The sequence below is a fragment of the Cryptomeria japonica genome, chromosome 7 (genome assembly GCF_030272615.1).
Source record: "Cryptomeria japonica chromosome 7, Sugi_1.0, whole genome shotgun sequence".
Classification (NCBI taxonomy): Eukaryota; Viridiplantae; Streptophyta; class Pinopsida; order Cupressales; family Cupressaceae; genus Cryptomeria; species Cryptomeria japonica.
In genome coordinates, this window is record NC_081411.1 from 642405236 (window position 1) to 642426038 (window position 20803).

Below are 20803 nucleotides of genomic sequence, written 5' to 3' on the forward strand. Positions count from 1 at the left end.
AGGGCATCAGACAAGCTCCACAAATCCCAGCCCGAGATGAGGAAATGAAAGAAGAAGCACTGCAAGCACAAAATCCTTCGACCCAACAGGGAAAAGGGTGCAAAGAAGGGACACAAGCCAAAGCAGAGCAAAAAGGCCTTACAAGACTGACCCAGCAGATAGGAGAGGAAGAGAGAGCCGCCAAAAATCCCCACTAAGCCCGTAGTTGCAACAGCCCAAGCAACCACCTCAGAGAGAGACCCCAAAATCCAATGCACCAAAAAGAGGGAACGAAGGGGGCATCGTGAATCATCCACATCAAGCCAGACAACGATGCCCATAGCCAAGGCTCCCAAGCCATCGTCCTCATCATCGTTTGAATCCTCCCCTTCCTCCGCACCAACCGAAACCCTAGCTCCCGCGCTCCCGCTCCCGCTCCCGCTCATTCTTAACTATGTTTAATATTCATGTTCATGTTCTTTCTGGCTAATTATTGATGGACTGTTCATCTCTACCCCCAATGTTTCCCCCATTATTTTGATGTTGATTATTCTGTATTCCATTATTTTGGTGCTAACTTATATTATTAGCCATAAATTGGGTCATCAAGTTGGTCATCTTGTTAACATTATCTTGCATATCTAGCTGACTTCTTATTAATGGAGCCAATAAGTTCCTATTGTTATCTAGATCTCCCATGTTGGTTTCAAAAATAAATTCCTCGTCGGTTTCGGTGTGGCTATCCTCAATTTCAAGAGAAATAGATGAACTACTCTGTGCTAAAGGAGAGTTTTGAAATATGTTTTGACGGGCCCTAGTACTTCAGAAATTATAATTTCCCTGGTGCATACTCAACTATGCATTAAATTTTCATGAAGTTTCAACACCCTACAGGCTAGCAAGATTCAAAAGCTCTGATACCACTATAAAATTCCTTACTGGGGACTAGGGATAGACTGTAATAAAATGTTTATGACCAAATTGTGCAGAGAGGTACTATTTAATTTAATTAGTGAATTTCATTGGTATAACCTGTGCAAGCAAATTAATCTTCATGCTTTTTATTCAACATCGCATTGATTGGACAACCATTATATACATTCAATATTTAGCATCGCATTGATTAAATAGACATTACATTCAATATTATTTGATTTAAGCATTTTTGGGTGCACCTGTTAATTCGCAGTGCTGACGATGCCAATTTTGCCGTTAGGATCCTCCAGGAACATCATCATGTACTCACTAATTGGCTGTGTGAAAGACTTCTGCTCCCGAACTTTGATTCTGCAGTTTGCTATTCTTACGCGGAGGGTATTATATCCCGATATCAGGCCTCTGCACAAGTTGACGGTATCATTTCCTCTGCATCCGGACCATCTCACCCCGTCAGGCCATAAGTATGTGTTGTCGGGGACTTACACCGTTGTAACACTCCACGATGTATGCTAGCCCGACTCATGTCTCCACTCCACTGCTTACGAAGGTTCCTCCTATAGACCAGTTCTCCGGTTGTCTGCAAATGAGGAGCACCTATATCCAACCTTCACTTCTAGGTCTTCCGTTTATTAAAAATCTCATATCCCCCTCCTTATTTGCCAAACATTATTTAAAGAACAAAAACAAGTAAAATTCCCATAGGAAACCAACTCCCGCAGATTAGATAATTAAATAATAGTTACGCAAATTATTTAGGCAAATAATATTTAACTTTAATCTTTATAAAAATAAAATCAAAGAAACTCTTATTATGATATATTAGTCAACATTAGTACTAATATAAAATAAGGAAAGTTCACTTTATTCATAATTAATACCAAATAGTATTAATTTGACGGGGACATCACACCATCTCCTAAGATATGAGATGCTCTCCTTTCACTTGGCCATCAATGCACTGTTAATGACAATTCAATACATGCCTCTCATCATTTGTAGTGTTTCCCTATCAGCAAAGTTCTCGGTAGTCTTTGCCCACCATGTGGTTAGTCTTTTATTTCCATCATTAACGTGGAAATCTTGGTTGGCTTGATAAAGGGAAATTTTCACACCTAGACCTTGCTATATCTCTAGTTCATGCTAATCTTGTTCAAGAAGGAAAAGAAAATGATGATACCATTATGAGTTGGGAGCACATTTCAAATGACTAGGGTTTCTCAAATCATTGGTGCCCAACCTCTAGTAAGAATCCCCTTCCTTCTTATACTCATATAACCCTAGCAACTTAATGGTGCGATCTTTCTTCTTTGTGTTGTAATTCCAACCTTAATTTTTAAGGCGTCACACCTTATCTAAACAATTATTATTTAGTATAAACTACAACACTATTTATCAAATAATTAGTAGTCTAGTTATAAATTTTTCATTGAAAATGCCACATTAATGATAGTTTTATATAGCATGACAAATATAGAAATTTAGGGTTTTCATCTCTTTTACTCTATCGCTTGTCCATCGTGCCTTTCTGGAATTGTAATGTAGCGTCTCTATGAACGAGGCATTTGTTATCTTTGTACTGTCACCGTGTCTAGTTGACACATATCATTTATAACTCTACATTTACAACACGTGATTTGGCTCTTCGGAGAGCATCTCCATTGAAGCAGATGAGAAATTAATAGAAATCCATTTGAGCGGCCATTATAAATGAATCTCCACATCATTACCCTTGACAATGAATGCTCCCTCAGCAAAGCTATGCCCAGTATTGAATATCAATTTTCAAAAATGGTAAAAAAAGCAAACGCCTCGCTGTTTACTTTCGCTGAAATGGCGTCACAGCCTTATCTTTCTTCTGTCATTCTGCCTGTTAACTCATATAATTTGCCCGGTTCTCTCTGTCGAAGCAGTTGCGAAATAAATAAATAAACTCCAGTTGAGTGGCTCCTTTCTTGCCCCTCCGCATTATGGGCCTCTATAATAGACACTATTTTGCTTTGTATTGAATACCATGTTGGAGCTAGGTGATTCATTATTCACACTCGTGCCACCCATCATTAATTTGAATAAATACGGTTTCAATTAATTGGATTTCTGATTAGATTCTAGTTAGCCTTATCATTTAATCTACAAAATAGAAATACCATGCAATGCTGAAACTTTTCCATTGACATTTCTTATTTGATATCTTTAGTGTATCGGAATGCCTTAAGATATATGATATATAATCAAATATAATAATTTTGGCCAAATGTCATTTAAAAAATGAATTTCTTGGATCTTAGTTTTGTTGTGTGCATGTCATACGGGAGATTATTGTAGGGTTTTTTTAGCGCTTGTTTTATATTTATTGTGGATCCTTTGCATTTGTTAAGTTTGAAGACCTTTTTTATCCCTTTTTAATGGCCTTAGATTATCATTCCTCTGCAATTGTTGTTGTTGGAATTGAAAGCCTGATGATGATATCACATGGCTCTTTCACTCAAATGACCTTGAAAATTCATCATGAAGGTGTTTCATGATGTAAGTCCTAACCCACCTCCATATATTATTCTTCCAATTCTAGAGTTTGATGAAGCTTAAAAATGCTTTGAGAACTTCAATCTTGTTGGCTATTTGATAGGAAGGGTTCCCCCTAAAAGTGTGCTTTGTGATTGAGTTAACAAATTTTGGACCCCACATGGATTCAACTTGTCATCATAAAAACCTTGCAAAAGTATTTTTTCCTTTTCATTTCATCGTGTCCAATCACACTTAGGTTGTTCTCACCTAGGGCCCATAGCTTTTCAATTCTTCTCCATTAGTGTTTAAACCTTAGAGCTATGACTTGTTAGTCATAGATGAAAATTTTGTTGAACATAATGTACCACTGAGAGGGGGGTGAATCAGTGGTTCCCAAAACTCTTGAACCCTTTCATACTAAGAGAGAGTACCAGTTAGTAAAACAAACACAAGTAAACCTACCAGTGAGATAATGAAAGACTTGACAATGCAATCACACAAAGGCACATCACATGACACCAATATATACGAGAAAAACCAAAGATGAGAAAAACCTCAGTGAGAAGTGGTGTTGGAGTCTATTGCTCCAATCCAACCTCACAATGAAAACCTTCATTTACAACATTTAGGGCACCAACCCAAGGAGCACCAATCCTTGCACTGAGCTCCAACTCAGTGATCTATCATGTACATAATCAATTACAAAAGTAATAGACCGATTACAAGTGAATCTTGTAACCACTGCATACACTTTACCCTATCGATTTCTCACCTCCTATGCCTCACCAGTTGACTTCTACTCTTCCTTCTATCTCTCTTTCAATCTCTCTGCTCACCTTCACTTGCTGTTGTTGACACACTGGTCCTACCTCTACCTGATGGATGATTAGTCAAGAAATACACCTGATGTCGATTACTCTACTCATCGGTTTATCCTTTCTCTACTCACTACCTATCGGATCTTCTCTCTCATACACACACATGCAGCTGCTTCACTCTTCACTACCTTCCAGTTGGCTTGAACACTATCAGTTTCCACCTCTGCAAATCACTTTGCAGTTTGTTGGTTTGTTTGATCTTGCCGGTTAAGCCATTGTTAAACCCTCTCACTGGTTTAACCTTCCCTGCTAGCTCTTTTCTTTAGAAGCTGAGTTCCTTGACTCTTCTTAGTCTTATCTCCTATTTTCTATGCTCGAGATCACTCTCCTTCACTAACTAGCATCATTGAATATGGTCTTCTGCCTTTATTCTTATTACTGAGATTTCCCACCAAAATGCAGCTTCAAACTCTTGGTGCACAAGGGTTTCTTCCACTTAACACGAGGTCAATTAGATCCAATTAGATCTTGTTCTACATGAGGATGAACAACCTGCAAGCAATCGGGCATCACCTACCATATCTTCTTCCTTTCATGGCATGTTTGCTAAACTTAGCAAACACAGACAGTCCGTCGGCAAGGCACATGATCAATCACCATAAATGGTTCAATAGATTGCATCACCAACCTCATTCTGCAACTGGACACTTTGCATCATTCGATGCATCCCATTGATCACCTCTGTTCGACCTTCCTCGAGCTGCACACCTCTATAACACCTCCCATGATTTACGAGGTCTATAATTAATGTCGACTGAATATGTAACAACCTCTTCGATACACACTCCATCTATCGGTGCATGCATCTCTTCCACCTTGACACCACATGGCACCTTTATCGACATCCACCTTAGCTCACCAAGTCGGTCCGACTTGGTCACTGACAAGTTACACACAATTGGTGTGTGCATCATACCACCAGTCCCTCTTTGCCTACCGGTTCTCTAACCTTGGTGGCATGCCTTCCCTTACCGGTTAACCTTCCTGCCTTCTCCTTCCTTGTGCCGGTGGATCTTGTCAGCCCAGTCATCAACCATGTTGGTCCTCAGTAGAAATCTAGGATGACTCATCATGTGCATCTTCATCAGATTGAGAGCACTTCACTTTTGTCTCTCTGTTCACTTGGCTACATGTCGATATCCACCTTGTTTACCGATTGACATGTTGCTGCCTTCATATCGGTAATGTGCATGATATCTTCATGCCATCCATCTCCAACTATTATGCATTTGTGGCAACACAACTTTCCATCTGCATACCAATTACTCAATGTGTGCAACTATAGAGCCTTATCTTCATTTGACTGGTTCTCTTCTCAACCGTTTTGCCAAGGAGGCAAACTCACCATCTTAACTCTTCCTTCTCTGTCCTAGTAGGACATCATGTCTTTGTTGGCAATTGACACTCTATTGGTTAAGTTTCATTATAATGTCATTGATGGCAACATGTTTTTGGGTTGAGGCTTCATATGGTATACCAGCAGGCACTTCACATACTCTACACCGACACCGACAAAATAGAAGATTTATTTGGTCACTGACAATGTAGGGCAACATGGTATGAGAAAGGATATCGGTATTGAAGGCCGACACATCTTGGATTCGACATCGACACCTTCACATAGGCACTTCACATACTCTACATCGACACCAACACCGACAAAATAGAAGATTTCTTTGGTCACCGACAATGCAAGGCGACATGGTATGATAAAGGATATTAGTATTGAAGGCCGACACATCTTGGATTTGACATTGACAACTTTTTTAATGCTTATTCATTTATATTATAAGGTCGACATGTATTATGTAATTATATATATATCCGTGTAAGCCGACATAAGGCATAAATTTGTATAGGGTATATATAGGATATGCGTAGATAGAAAAAAGAATGGATATGTGTAAAGTTATGGATGTAAATGCAAAATATATTAGAGAGACTATGTATGTAAGGAATTCATTGTAAGGGTTAATCTGGTACTAAGGTTTTAACCGGAACAAACAGAGCTTAAACTGGAATTGTATTCTAGCATAGGAGATGCTATACTAAGAAGTTCACTATTCTCTGGATTGTAGTCTTGATTATTATGTAGTCAGTGAGACTCCTTTTGTGATGAGCAGTGTGCTCTAGGTTGTAAGCCTTTCTGCAAGTGCAGATCCCAACATATATTGTAATATCTCTATTGGCAATTGACACTCATTGGATTCATATGTTGTCATTGATGGCAATATGGAAACATGGTATCTTGGCAACAAGATTCATAAGGAAGCATACACCAGCATACACCGACAGACACCAGCATTGGAGTATCCATGGTTACACCGACACCAACATCACATCCAACACTTCAGTGAAGCTGACATCAGTCTTGGACCCAAAGGAAGTTTTATTTGTAAAATCATTTTGTAATTATTAAGGCTGATATTGTATATCTTTCGTAATGCATTGCAAGCTGACATAAGGCATATTGTTTGTTAAGGGTATATAGGTCAATTTGTTAAGGTCGTTATAAAAAGTGATGTGATAGATTGTAATAAGGACATAGGAGACTGTGTAATGTGAAGTATATGTATGTAGATCATTTGTATGCAATGATCTGTAGATAGTTTGGAAAGCATTCTTCGAGGAGAGGAGATACTGGTAGAAGTGTTCAGGGTTTATGAACTGGTATAGAGCAGAACTATAACCAGAACTCTTTTTGGCATAGCAGATGCATTTTGTGAGTTCATTATTACTATTTTATTTTAGTAGAAGCTTGTAGTCAGTGAAACTCTTTTGTGATGAGTAGTGTGCTCTAGGCAGTGTGCCTTCTTGCATGTGTAGACCCCCATTTTATGTAATATCTTTCATATGGTTAGTGAACTGATATTGTGGGTCACAAATCCCATTGTGGTTTTTCCTCTTTGAGGTTTTCCACATATAAATTATGTGTGTTATGGTGCTCATTTATGTGGATGGTTTATTTGCTTCACATTATATGTTTCTTCATTTACCGGTTTATGTGTATGTTATAAAAGGTTAAAATATTGTGTTACTAGCAGAACACTGATTCACCCCCCCCCCCCCTCCCCCCCCCGTCCCAGTGTTCTTGGGTTCATTGTATTGGTATAAGAGGCTAGTTCCTCGGAAGAAGTTTAATAGCTTGAGGAAGATCCTGAAATCGAAATCATTGAACATGGCTATGGAGAAGAAACTTGAGATGACTCTTGAGGATTATGATGCTGAAAGGATGAAGAATTTAAAATTGCAAGATGAATTAAATTCTATTAATGTATTCATTCTTTTCCTGCAAGAAAGGTCATCATCAGCTCAAGTGAAGAGAAAGGAACTTTTCCTAAACCAGGATGATGGAGAGAAAAATGCACTTAAGGAGCAATGTCAAAAACTGAGTCAAGCAAACATGCTCATGAAGAATGAAATACAAGACCTGACTATGAGGTTATCAAAAGATATTGAGGACAAAAAGAAGAAGGAAGAAAATCTTGTTATATCTCTGAAGAACAAATTTGATGAATGTGGCAGATTGACTCATGAGAATAATCTATTGAGAACTAATTTGGTACACTCTTGAAATAATGAACAAGAGCTTGAAAGATAAATAACTACTATGAGAGATGATCTGACTACTACAAGTGAGTATAAAGAAAAATTTAGGATTAGTGTTGCACAGTTGGATGACTTATTGAAAAGACAAAGGCAAAATGATGATTCTAGAGGACTTAGATTTGTACAAGGTGAAAGCTCTGGTACGACAAATGAAGATTAGAAAACTGGTATGCAAAACTCATCATACCTGAGGAAACCGATAAGGCAATCTAATTCTTATAAATTCAATGGTAGATGCTTTGTTTGTAATAAATTTGGGCATATGGCTAATAAATGTAGAAATAGAGCAAATCAAAACTACAATTCTATTCCCAGTTAATGCACAAATTGTAAGAAATATGATCATAAATCAGAAGATTGTAGAAGGAATGCCATATGTCATGCATGTGGAAAGCTTGGTCGTTTGGATAATCAATGTAGGTCAAGGAATGACACTGGATATGTTAAAGAAATTCAAAAGAACAATGTTACATGTTATGCATGCAACAAAATAGGTCATATTGCTAATTACTACAGAAGAAAGCCTCAACTGATTAGCAATGATAAAGCAAATGAGAAAGGAAAGTAGAAGGTAGATGAAATGCAACAAGATCACACCAAGAGATGGGTTAGAAAGTGTTAAGAACCAAGTGGAGATGGATCTACACTGGTAACTCCACCAGTAGAATAGAGCATTCCTGCACCAACAAGAAATTCCACCGGTAACTGAGGCATACGCCTTAGGGGTTGGCAAATCTATTGCAAATCTTGAATATTCTCCAGAGGAGATCTGAAAGAGATCTGGAAGAGATCTAGAGAGTTGTCTTCATCATTGATGAAGGTTTACCTAGACATAAGACTGTGAAACTGACATCCGGTAGGGTACATCACGAAGCATTTATGATAGTGAAGGATTAGGGTTTACTCATTGATAAAAGGGGAAAGTGAATTCATTTTCACTCACCTAGCATTCAAGCAATCTAGAGAGAAGCAAAGGTGAATCTCAGGCGATTAAGAGCGAGTAAAGTCATTCTGAAAGGATTTCCAACAATCATCTGAGAAGCAATCAAATCTTCACACCGACAATCATTTTCAAGTAATTCTTCGAAATGGCATCTGGATCATCTGCTCCTACTTTCATTTCAAATCCCAACATTGTTGAATTTAAGGATAGGCTAAGACCCATTTTCAAGGAAGTTCCCTAGATAGATAAGAAAGAAGACTCTGTGGGCGCATTCTCTAGGGTTCCTGATGGCGTGATGTATGTTGAATATGTAAGAGCATATATTCACTATACCTTGGAGGACCTAGGTACATAAGAGATAAAGGGCATGTATTGATCTGTGATACTGGGAAGCTCTGGAAGAATCAAACCGGAATATAAGATCATCGAGGATCTAGGGTTAATCGGTATCCTATACATAGTAGAATTCAAAGATGAGGTGATCAGATATGTTTTGAGCAAGGTTCACGATGAGTTCATCTAGCTGGATTGGCCCTACATGATCACAAAGGAAGCAATTTAAGTAGTCACCGGCTTACCTAAAGTCGGACAAGAACATGGCAAGAAAATTTCCAACACAGGGGTTGAGAAGCTCACCGATGCAACCCATGACAAAAGATCAATGAGGATCAACACAATCAAGGAAATAGATGTGAAGTTTGTCAGCATGATCATTGGTTATAAGGTAACTCAATCTATTTGACTGAACTCTATTTCCAGTTCTTGCATTCATGTTGCACACCAAATGCTAAGGAATAATGGAAAACATGACTTATGTGAATGGATGAGAAGTGAACTAATGTTGAATCTAGGAAAGATTAAGAGTGTTAAGAAAGGAAATTTTAGGTTTGGAAATCTCATTGTTTGTTTAATCTTTTACTTCATAAATGAGCTACCTGGTCTAGGGAAGAAGCATTGGGCTCATGACATACTGGTAGGTATGCAAATCAAGGAAGCAATCACCGGTGTTGGTACCAGTAGGGATGAAAAGCTTTGGTGCTATTTCAAAACATTTCAAGAAAATATGAGACAAAGGGAAAGAATATCAAAGCACATTGTGGACAAGTACTGCACTGATATCTATTTTATGGTGAAGACTGATGCAACTCTTATGGAGGCAGTAGAACGTAGGACCATATGGGTCACTAAGCTTGGATATGAAGTGGATGATAGAATTTTTTAACTTTATGCAAAAATGTTTCTTGAAGCTCCATTGGATGATAAGATAGAACACTTTGGTACTACTGAAGAAAAGGCTCTTGAAGTCAAGATTGGCTTTGACAGGAAAAGAAGAGAGAAGAAAATTGATAAAATGTCTACATTTGTACAGAATGTAATCCATAAGATGGACACTAAAATGGGTTTTGGATCCAAATCAGCAAAGGAACCGACAATGGTTAGTACTCTTGAGGAAAAGAGGCCTGAAACTTTCATTTCTTTTGTCACTTCTAACTTTGATCCAAAGGATAATGAACCTCTATAATTCATAAGGGTACAAAGAAAGAAAGCTAACCAGCCTCCGGTAGAGGAGAAGAAGGTGGAGCCAAGGAGGAAGCTTGTGAGAAAAGTAACAAAACCTACTGCACCCCCACCTCCAGCAAGGAAACCTATTCAGAAGAGGAAACTAGTCACATCCACTCCGACAACCCACAACAAGGAGAAGAAGAGTGATGATGCTACTGAATCTAGTAAGGCTACAATGACCTATTCTAAATTAATTGATTAAATAACCAAGGATGGAATTTTGAAGAATGTATCCATTTATTATGAATATTTAGAGGATAATGAGTAGAATGAGATTAAAGAGGCAATTTTGTTACACATAGATATATATATAAGAAAGCCTTAGTAGAAATTTTGAAGGAAATTCCTCTATCACTGTACAATAGATTAGATGCTAGAAGACTTGATGCAGTCATGAGGGATAGAGAAATTAAGGAAGTAGAAATTTTGGGTATGTGTGGTTCAATAAACAATGAGGAAATGAAATGATGCATTGATGTTGCAAACATAATAGTTTTTAGTAGCAAACCCCAACAGATAAGCCTAATGATGGGCAGGGTAAATGAGGTAGTAAATGAGACCATAGATGGTTGGACCAAATTCTTCCAAAAGAATCTTGATTTTCTCACCTCCCAAGAAGAATTTATAAAAGCAACAACTTCCACCATCCTGTACAGCTCTAGAGGGAAAGGTGTTTTGGGTAGTTCAGCTCCAATTTTGAATAAACTGACAGATATTATAAGTATACAAACACCACCGATAGTAAAGGAGAAAGTACAGTCAATACCGATAGAGACAACTTTTAAACAAGGCAATGTACTCAGTACTAACAATATTGTGGATAATACTCCATCGACAGTAATTGATACTGCACCAAGTGGCGAAGCCGTCGGTGCTAAGGAGGATAAAGTAAAGGGAATTGAGACTATACTGACAATTAATATTGATTCCTTGGCAAATGTTTTGGCAATCGACACTTCTCAAGTTGAGAAGAAATCAATCACTAAGATGAGTCCCACTGAGTTAATGATGATGGCTACTCAGAAACTAATAAAGGAGAGATCAACAAATAAAGGAATATTAGATCACTCAATCACAGTTTTGCACAAACTAATCCCTGATTGTAAGATTGAAAATGAAGCAAGCCCTTCCGGCAAGCTTAAGGCATTAACTGAGCATATATCTAACAACTTTCAATATTTGCAGCAAATTTCAGACCGACAGGCACTTAAGAGATTTACTATGGCTAAGAGAGCCGCTTTTGATCAGATTATTGAAATAGAGAAGAAGAAAATTGAAGGAAAATTGATTCTTATAAAGATTTGTTTGAAATAGTGTACAAATATCTACAGGGTCTGTTGTAACATAGAAACTCTTATAGAAAATGTAGATAGCATATTAAAGGAGTTACATGATAAGGTTGCCAATAGTGCAAATTCTTTTGATGGATTAACCTCATTAACAACATCTGTTGATGGACAAATTTTATCTTTGGAGAACCAAATTTTTGCTTTTGAAAAGGAAAGAGACAAGATCATTCGGAGAGCAAGGAGTCTAAGAGGATTGGTGAGTCCAAGATTGGATTCACTTGATGTACATAAAAGGGAATGTATGGATATGATTGCTAAACCCACACCAACAGAAGTCAAAGAGAAGGAAACACTTGCACACTTACTGAGTGGACTTGTATCCATATCTGGAACCTTCAAAACTGGCTGGGATACATATTTACAATTGCTAGACAACGCTTACCTGTAAATTTTGAAACTGGTCAAGCTTCAGTAAAGTAATTTGTATTTGTTCATTCTTTTTCTACACCAAATTCTTTCAATTCTTTCACCGGTCTTTAGCATTGATGCCAAAGGGGGAGTGCATATAATGTGAAAAATATCAGATAGAAAAATATGGGAAGATATAAAAAAGGAGTGTATTGCTCAGGGGGGCATACTTCAGGTTGAACTGGTAGGGAATCCATTTTTCACATGAGTGTTTCCATGAATGCCAAAGGGGGAGATTGTTGGCAATTGACACTCATTGGATTCATATGTTGTCATTGATGGAAACATGGTATCTTGGCAATAAGATTCATAAGGAAGCATACACCAGCATACACCGACATTAGGAGGCATTCACCTAAAGACACCGTCACCAACATGAGCATCCAACACTTCAGTGAAGCTGACATCAGTCTTGGAACCGAAGGAAGTTTTATTTGTAAAATCATTTCATAATTATTAAGGCCTACATTGTATATCTTTTGTAATGCATTGTAAGCTGACATAAGGCATATTGTTTGTGAAGGGTATATAGGTCAATTTGTTAAAATCATTATAAAAAGTGATATAATAGATTGTAATAAGGATATAGGAGACTATGTAATGTGAAGTATATGTATATAAAAAATTTGTATGCAATGATCTGTAGATAGTTTGGAAAGCATTCTTGGAGGAGAGGAGATACCCATAAAAGTGTTCAGGGTTTATGAGCCGGTACATAGCAGAACTATAACCAGAACTCTTTTTGGCATAGCAGATGCATTTTGTGAATTTTGTGAGTTCATTATTATTGTTTTATTTCAGCAGAAGCTTGTAGTCAGTGAGACTCTTTTGTGATGAGCAGTGTGCCTTCCTGCATGTGCATGCCCCCATTTTATGTAATATCTTTCATATGGCCAATGAACTGATATTGTGGGTCACAAATCCCACCGTGGTTTTTCCTCTTTGAGGTTTTCCACATAAAAATTCTGTGTATTATGGTGTTCATTTATGTGGATGGTTTATTTGCTTCAAGTTATATGTTTCTTCATTTACCGGTTTATATGTGTATGTTATAAAAGGTTAAAATTTTGTGTTACCGACAAAACACTGATTCACCCCCCCCCCCCCCTCTCAATGTTTTTTGGTTCATTGTATTCCAACAATCTCTTCATATGGCCAGTGAATTGGTATTGTGGGTCACAAATCCCACCATGGTTTTTTCTCATTGAGGTTTTCCATGTATAAATCTGCGTGTTATGGTTCTCATTTATATGTTTGGCTTATCGATTGCATTACTTCTTTCAATTTTGTCTATACCGATATACTGATTGGTGTATGTATGTTTTGTTAAAGCTAAAATATTTTATTCTGGTATAAGACTCATTTACCCCCCCCCCCCCCTCTCAGTGTTATTGGTTTCCAACAATTGGTATCAGAGCCTTATGCCTCAAAGGAAGTTTAACAGCTTGAGGAAGATCTTGAAACTAGAATCATTGAATATGGATTTGGAGAAACAACTTGAGATAGCACTTGAAGATTATGATGCTAAAATATTGAAGAACTTAAAGTTACAAGATGAGTTGAATTCTGCTAAAGAATTTATTCTTGTCCTAGAAGAGATATTTTCATCTGTTCAAGCTAGGAGGAAGGAACTTTTGCAAAATCAAGATGACGAAGATGCATTAAAGGAACACTCTCAGAAATTAAGTCTAGAGAACATGGTTATGATGAATGAAATGCAAACTATGACTATGAGGTTATTCGAGGATATTGAGGACAAAAATACAAAGGAAGAAAATCTTGTTGTATCCCTGAAGAAAAAATTGACTCATGAAAATAAGATATTAAGGTCTAATTTGGTACAATCCTAGAGAAATGAGAAAGAGATTGAGAGACAAATGACAGTACTAAGAGATGATTTTATTGCTGCAAGTGAGTACAAAGAAAAATTCAAGATTAGCTCAACACAACTTGATGAGTTACTGAAGAGACAGAGGCAGATTGGAGATTCTAGTGGCTTGTATTTGAGCAAGGACAGAGTTCCGGTACTGCTAATGAAGATCAAAACCATAAGACACTGGTAAGGCAATTAAATGCTTATAAATTCAATGGTAGATGTTTTGTTTGCAATAGATTCGATCACATGGCTAGGCAATGTAGAAACAGAGAAAATCATAACCCTGATTCTACTCTCGGTAAATGTTCTAAATGCAATAAAATTGGTCATAAGACAAAAGATTGCAGAATGAATATAAAATTCTATGCTTGTGGAAAATTTGAACATATGGCTAATCAGTGCAAGTCAAGTAATTTCACCGGTTTTAGCAAGGCAATTCAAAAGAACAATGTTACATGTAATGCATGCAATGAAGTCGGACATATTGCTAAGTTTTGTATAAGCAAAAATCCACTAGCTATCAATGGAGGAATAAATGATAAAGACAAAGAGAAGTTTAATGAAATCCAACAAGATCATACTCAGAGATGGGTCAGAAAGACTGAAGAGCAATCATCAGATGGAAATGTCCCAATTACCTATCTGGTAGAATAGGTTGCTCCTACACTTGCAGTGAGCTCATCTGGTAACTAAGGTAGATGTCTTAGGGGTAGGCAAATTTCATGAAAGATAATGCATATGCTCTTAGAGGAGATTCTTGAAGATGTTCCAAATATTGGAAATGATTATCCGACATTGATATATTCAGAGTGAGATCCCGGTATCATTCATAGATAGTCATTTATGTCAACAGAAAATTAGGGTTTTCTCAATGGATAAAAGGTTGATTACACTTCATTATTAATCACCTAGCATTTAAAGCAATTTCAGAGCAATTCAGAGTGACTTAGTGCAATCAAAAAGTATTCAGAGGCGATCAGATTTTATCTTGAATGATCACACTAGCATCTGGAAGGATTTGATAAGAGGTTTTTCATCGGCAGAGTTCTAAAGGTATTTTTCTTGAATCATGGAATCGGGATCATCTTCTGCTCCTATATTTGTTGCAATTCCAACTGTAGTAGAAATTATGGACCGCCCCAGGCCAATTTTCAAACTGTATCCACATGTGGCTACCAAGGAAGATTCGGTTGGAGCATTTTCTCACATCCTGGAGGGAGTGGAATATGTAGAAGATGTTAGGGATTATATTCATTGTTATATAGAGGACTTAGGTACTTTGGAAATCAAGGGGGTGCATATGAATGAACTCATGGGAGAATTTGGTAAAATCAAATTGGCATATAAACACATCGAAGATCTAGGGTTCACTAATATTTTAGATATTCCAGAATTCGAGGAAGAGATTGTCAGATATGTACTAAGAAGAGTACATGGGGAATTCATATGGCCAAACCAACCCTACAAAATCACTAAGGAAGCCATTTGGGCAATTACCAGTTTACCATCAATAGGGAAACATCCAAATAAGAAACTATCAAATGAATTAGTAAGGAAGATCACCAACACTACATCAGACAAGAGATCAATGAAGGTGAACACTATCACCAACACCGACATCAAATTTGGAAGCATGATCATAGGTTACAAGGTAACTCAGTCTAACCGACTAAATTCAATTTCTAGTTCATGTATTTTGGCCACTTATAGAATGATAAGAGAAAATATCAAGTTAGATCTCTATGACTAGATGCTTGAGAAGTTATTGATCAATTTAGGAAAGATTAAAGGTGAGAAGATGGGCACCTTTTGTTATGGAAATCTATTAGTGTGCTTAATTTTATACTTTCTAAATGATACCCCCGGTTATGGAAGGAAGCAATGGCCTTTTGACATCCCAGTAAGAAGACAACTTAAGCAATCAATTGTTGCATTGGGAAGTCTTAGAGATGATAAGGTATGGGGTTACTTCAAGGATTTTCAAAAATCTATGAGGTCTAGAATAAGGATACCTAAGCAAATTGTAGAGAAATACTCTATTGACATTTGTTTCATGGTTAAGAAGGATGTGACTCTCATGGAGGTGGTTAAGCCTCGAAAGATTTGGATAGAAGAAATGGGATATGAGGTGGATGTATTAATCCTTGATGCTTATGCAAAAATTCTGATTGATGTAGAGATAGATGAAGTAGAAAAACCTTGTGGAACAACACAACAAAAGACTTTTGAGGTTGAATTTGAGTTCAACTGGAAGAAGAGGGAAAAACAAGAAGGTTATCTGTAATGCAAGAAGACAAACACATTAAGATATAAGAACTATTATCTATATGTGTTATTATAACTCCAGATGAGATGGAGAAGACAATTGAGGCTCCAGATAGGAAAGTATTCAATAGCAAACATAGAATAACTAGCCTGATGTTAGGAAGGATGAATGAGATAATAAAGGAAACACAGAAGGATTGAATAAAATTTTTGGGAGATTATAGAGGATTCTTCACTTCATTGGAGATGAAGACTGATACTATAGATACATCGGTTAAGGGGAAAGGTAAAGGAATTATGGGTGCACCACCCTCAATTTTGAAGAATATCAAGATAGTGGAAATTGAGCCAAATGCACAGACAAATACAGAGCCACCGATAGAACTTTGTACATGATATTAACATTGTAAACACTTGTCCTCTAGATACTAATGTACGGGTTGAGGATATTGTTCCTAGAGAGGAACCGACAGTTGAACAGACTGCACCAAGTGGTGAAACCACTGATGCAAGTGAGGAGGTAATAAAGGATAAATCACCAAAGAAAATGGGGGATTCCGGTAGGGAACTAGTTGATGACACATCATTATTGACAATTGACACTTCTCTAGTGAAAAAGAAAAATGTCACAGAGATCAGTCCCACATAACTGATTATGATGGTTGCTCAGAAACTGATGAAGGAAGGAAACACAGAGAAAGGGATTATAGATCAATCCATAACTATTTTGCATAGATTGTTCCTAGAATGTAAGATTGAGAATGAAGCAAGCTCTTTTGGAAAGCTTAAGATAATAACATAACACATCCCTAAATATTTTCAATCATTACAATAGATCTCTAACCATCTAGCACTTGAAAAATCCACTTTGGCTAAGAAAGCCTCTTTTGATTAGATCATTGACAGAGAGAAGAAAAAAATTGAGGAGAAGTTAATTTTGATAAAAAAATCTTTGAAACAAAGTACAAATATATATAGGGTATGTTGCGATATAGAGATTCTAATAACAAAAGTAGATGAAAAGATAAAAGAGGTACATGACAAAATTGCTAATATTGCTAACTCTTTTGATGGACTAAATTTACTGACCACATCCATAGATGGACAAATTTTAACTTTGGAGAATCAAATTTCTGCTCTTGAAATAGAAAGAGATAATATCATTCAGAGAGCCAAAAGTCTCAGAGGTTTGGTGAGTCCAAGATTGGATTCACTTGGTGTTCATAAGAGGTAATGCATGGATATACTTGGTAAGCTCGCACCATTAGAAGTTAATGAGAAAGAATCACTTGCATATTTATTGAGCAAGCTCCGGTAATACATTTTTTTTGGGGAGATATTCAGTGTACAATTATCATTCTTTGACATTTATTTTTACAATTTTTAGGAATTGATATCAAAGGGGGAGTAGTATACATGTGAAAAAGAATGAAATGTTTCATAGTGAAAAATAATGAAGGGTTGCATACATTAGAGGGGGTTATAGATTTCTTGGAATTCTGGAATATTGGAGCATTTTGCATATTCAGCTCAGGGGGAGCAGGGCAAAATGAAATCAATAGTTGAAACCATGACCATTTTTCACATGAATGTTGCCATTAATTCCAAAGGGGGAGATTGTTGGCAATTGACCCTCTATTGGTTAAGTTTCATTATGTTGTCATTGATGGCAACATGTTTTTGGGTTCAGGCTTCATATGGCATACCGGTAGGCACTTCACATACTCTACACCGACACTAGTATCGACAGGATAGAAGATTTCTTTGGTCACCGACAATGCAGGTCAACGTGTTATGATAAAGGATATCGGTATTGAAGGCTAAGAAATCTTGGATTCGGCATCGAAAACTTGTTTAATTCTTATTCATTTATATTATAAGGCCGACATGTATTATGTAATTATATATATCCTTGTAAGCCAACATAAGGCATAAATTAGGAATAAGGAGTCCTTTGGGAACATCTTTGCTTCTAAAGCTACTATTCTCTTAGATTTGAAAGATATCCAGGATGAGATTCAAAATAATGGCTACACAAAGGTCTCTAGAGATGTTGAAGAGGAGATTCTCATGAAATATCATGACATAATAGCAAAAGAAGAAACTTTCTAGAAATAGAGGTCAAGAAATATTTGGTTGAAGGAAGGGGATAGAAATACCAAATACTTTCATATGTCCACTCTGAAACACAAGGCCATCAATAGGATATCCCATCTTAAAGTTAATGGTAGAATTGTTGAAGATAAAGAGTCTATGAGGAAGGCAGCCCTGAAGTTTTTCTCCAACCTTCTGACCAAGGAACAAAATTTGGACTTGCAGGCCCAAAAAGACCTTATGGACTATATCCCCTCTATCTTGGACGCAGATCAGAATTCATATCTCACTACTATTCCATCCAACGATGAGATTATGAAAGCCATCAATTCCTTTGAAGGTAAAAAGGCCCCGGGCCTAGATGGTTTTCCCATGTTCATTTTTTCAAATGTACTGGCATATTGTTGGAGGTGATGTTTCTAGTGTTGTGAAATAATTCTTTGGTGCAAGAAGAATTTTGAAAGAATTGAATGGCACTTTCATTGCCCTTATTCCCAAAAAGATGGGTCCTGATTCCATGGATCTTTTTAGACCTATCAGCCTTTGCAACTCTTTGTACAAGATCATCTCTAAGGTTTTGACTTCTAGAATCTTGAGTCTACTCCCCTCTATCATTTCTCTCTAGCAAAGTGGCTTTGTCCTTGGGAGACAAATATTGGATTCGATAATATCAGTCCATGAAAATATTCGATCACTATCTAGTGCTAAAAAATAAGGCTTTCTTTTTAAGATTGACTTATCTAAAGCCTATGATAGAGTGGACTGGGGATTTATGATGGATATTATCTCTGCTTTTGGTTTTTGCTCTAGAAGTATCTGTCTTATTATGCAATTGGTTTCTTCTTCTTTTTTTTGTCTTAATCAATGGGTCCCCTTCCCCCTTTTTCAAATCCTCAAGGGGTCTCAGATAGGGGGATCCTCTATCCCTAGTTCTTTTCATTATCATGGCAGAATGTCTGGGAAGATTTATTAGAAATCTTGATGAGAAGGGAGAGTTTTGTAGGTTGAAACCTTCTTTAGCGGATCAAGTTTTCTCCCATTAGCAATTTGTGGATGATTATATTATTATGGGGAATACTTCAGTGAAAAACTCTAGGAGCTTAAAGAAAGCATTGGATAGTTATAGGGTAGCTACCGGTCAATTGATAAATTGGTCTAAAAGTTTTGTCTATTTCATCAACACTTTGGAAAGAAGACAGATAAAAATTAGTAACATTTTGGGGTGTCAATTGGGGAATCTTCCAGCTTCCTATCTTGGGCTCCCTTTATGTCAAGTCCCTCCTGATACTTTCTAGGGTGCTCTTGTGGATAAATTTCATATGAGGTTAGCTGGTTGGAAAGGCTCTCTACTTAGCCAAGCTGGTAAGGTCCAGCTTTTGAAATCTACTCTTCAGAGTATTCCACTTTATGCCATCAGCCTTTTCAGAATTACAGCCAAGTTTGTGGAAGCTATTGAAAAAAATCAAAGAATTTTTCTATGGACAGTGGTTGAGGAGAAGAAGAGAATGAATCAGATTGCATGGGATAAGGTTTGTAAACCTATAAGAAAGGGAGGTCTTGGCCTTAGAAGAATAAGAGATATGGATGAGTTTCTTATAGCTAAGCAGATATGAAGAGGTTATAACACCCAGGGAGAATGGAAATTGATATGGGACAACAAGTATAAAAGACAATATCCTACCCTTCAAAGTTTCCTCAATGTTGAAGATATCCCAATTGGCTCTAATATCTGGAAAAATGTTTTAAGAACAAGAGATCTAATTGCCAAAGGTGTTAAATGGAAGGTGGGGAAAGGAAACTTTATTAAATTTTGGGAAGATTCTTGGTTGCTTGATTCCTCATTGAGTGAAAGTCCTAATTGGGGAAAATTTCAGAATAAGTGTAAGGAAAAATATGGCAATATGGTGGGTGACTACTGGAATGATGGACAGTGGAAGGAATTATCCCAAGTTGATCCCTCCCTTGGTAATCTAAACAAAATTATGAATTCCATGGTGGTGGTGGATGATGATGATCAACTCATCTGGAAACTTACAACAAATGGTAAATTTTTTGTTGCCTCTCTCTATAATCAACAGTTTTCTAATTTGGAGAGTCCTTGCTAGGCTAAGGCTTGGGTGAAAGGCCTAATTCCCAAAATTAATATTTTTTTTCTGGACTGTCCTTCAAAATAATTTTTTTACTATTGAGAACCTTAGAATAAGAGGAATATGTATTCCTAGTGTTTGTTTTCTTTGTACACAAAATGAGGAAACCATTAACCACTTGTTCTTCCACTGTCCCTTCTCTGCTGATATCTGGGCTAGATGTCTGGATTACTTCAATATCAGTTGGGTCTTTCCCAAATCTGTCCAAGAGGTTTTTAAGTCTTGGCATCATCCCTCAAGGAATAAGATAA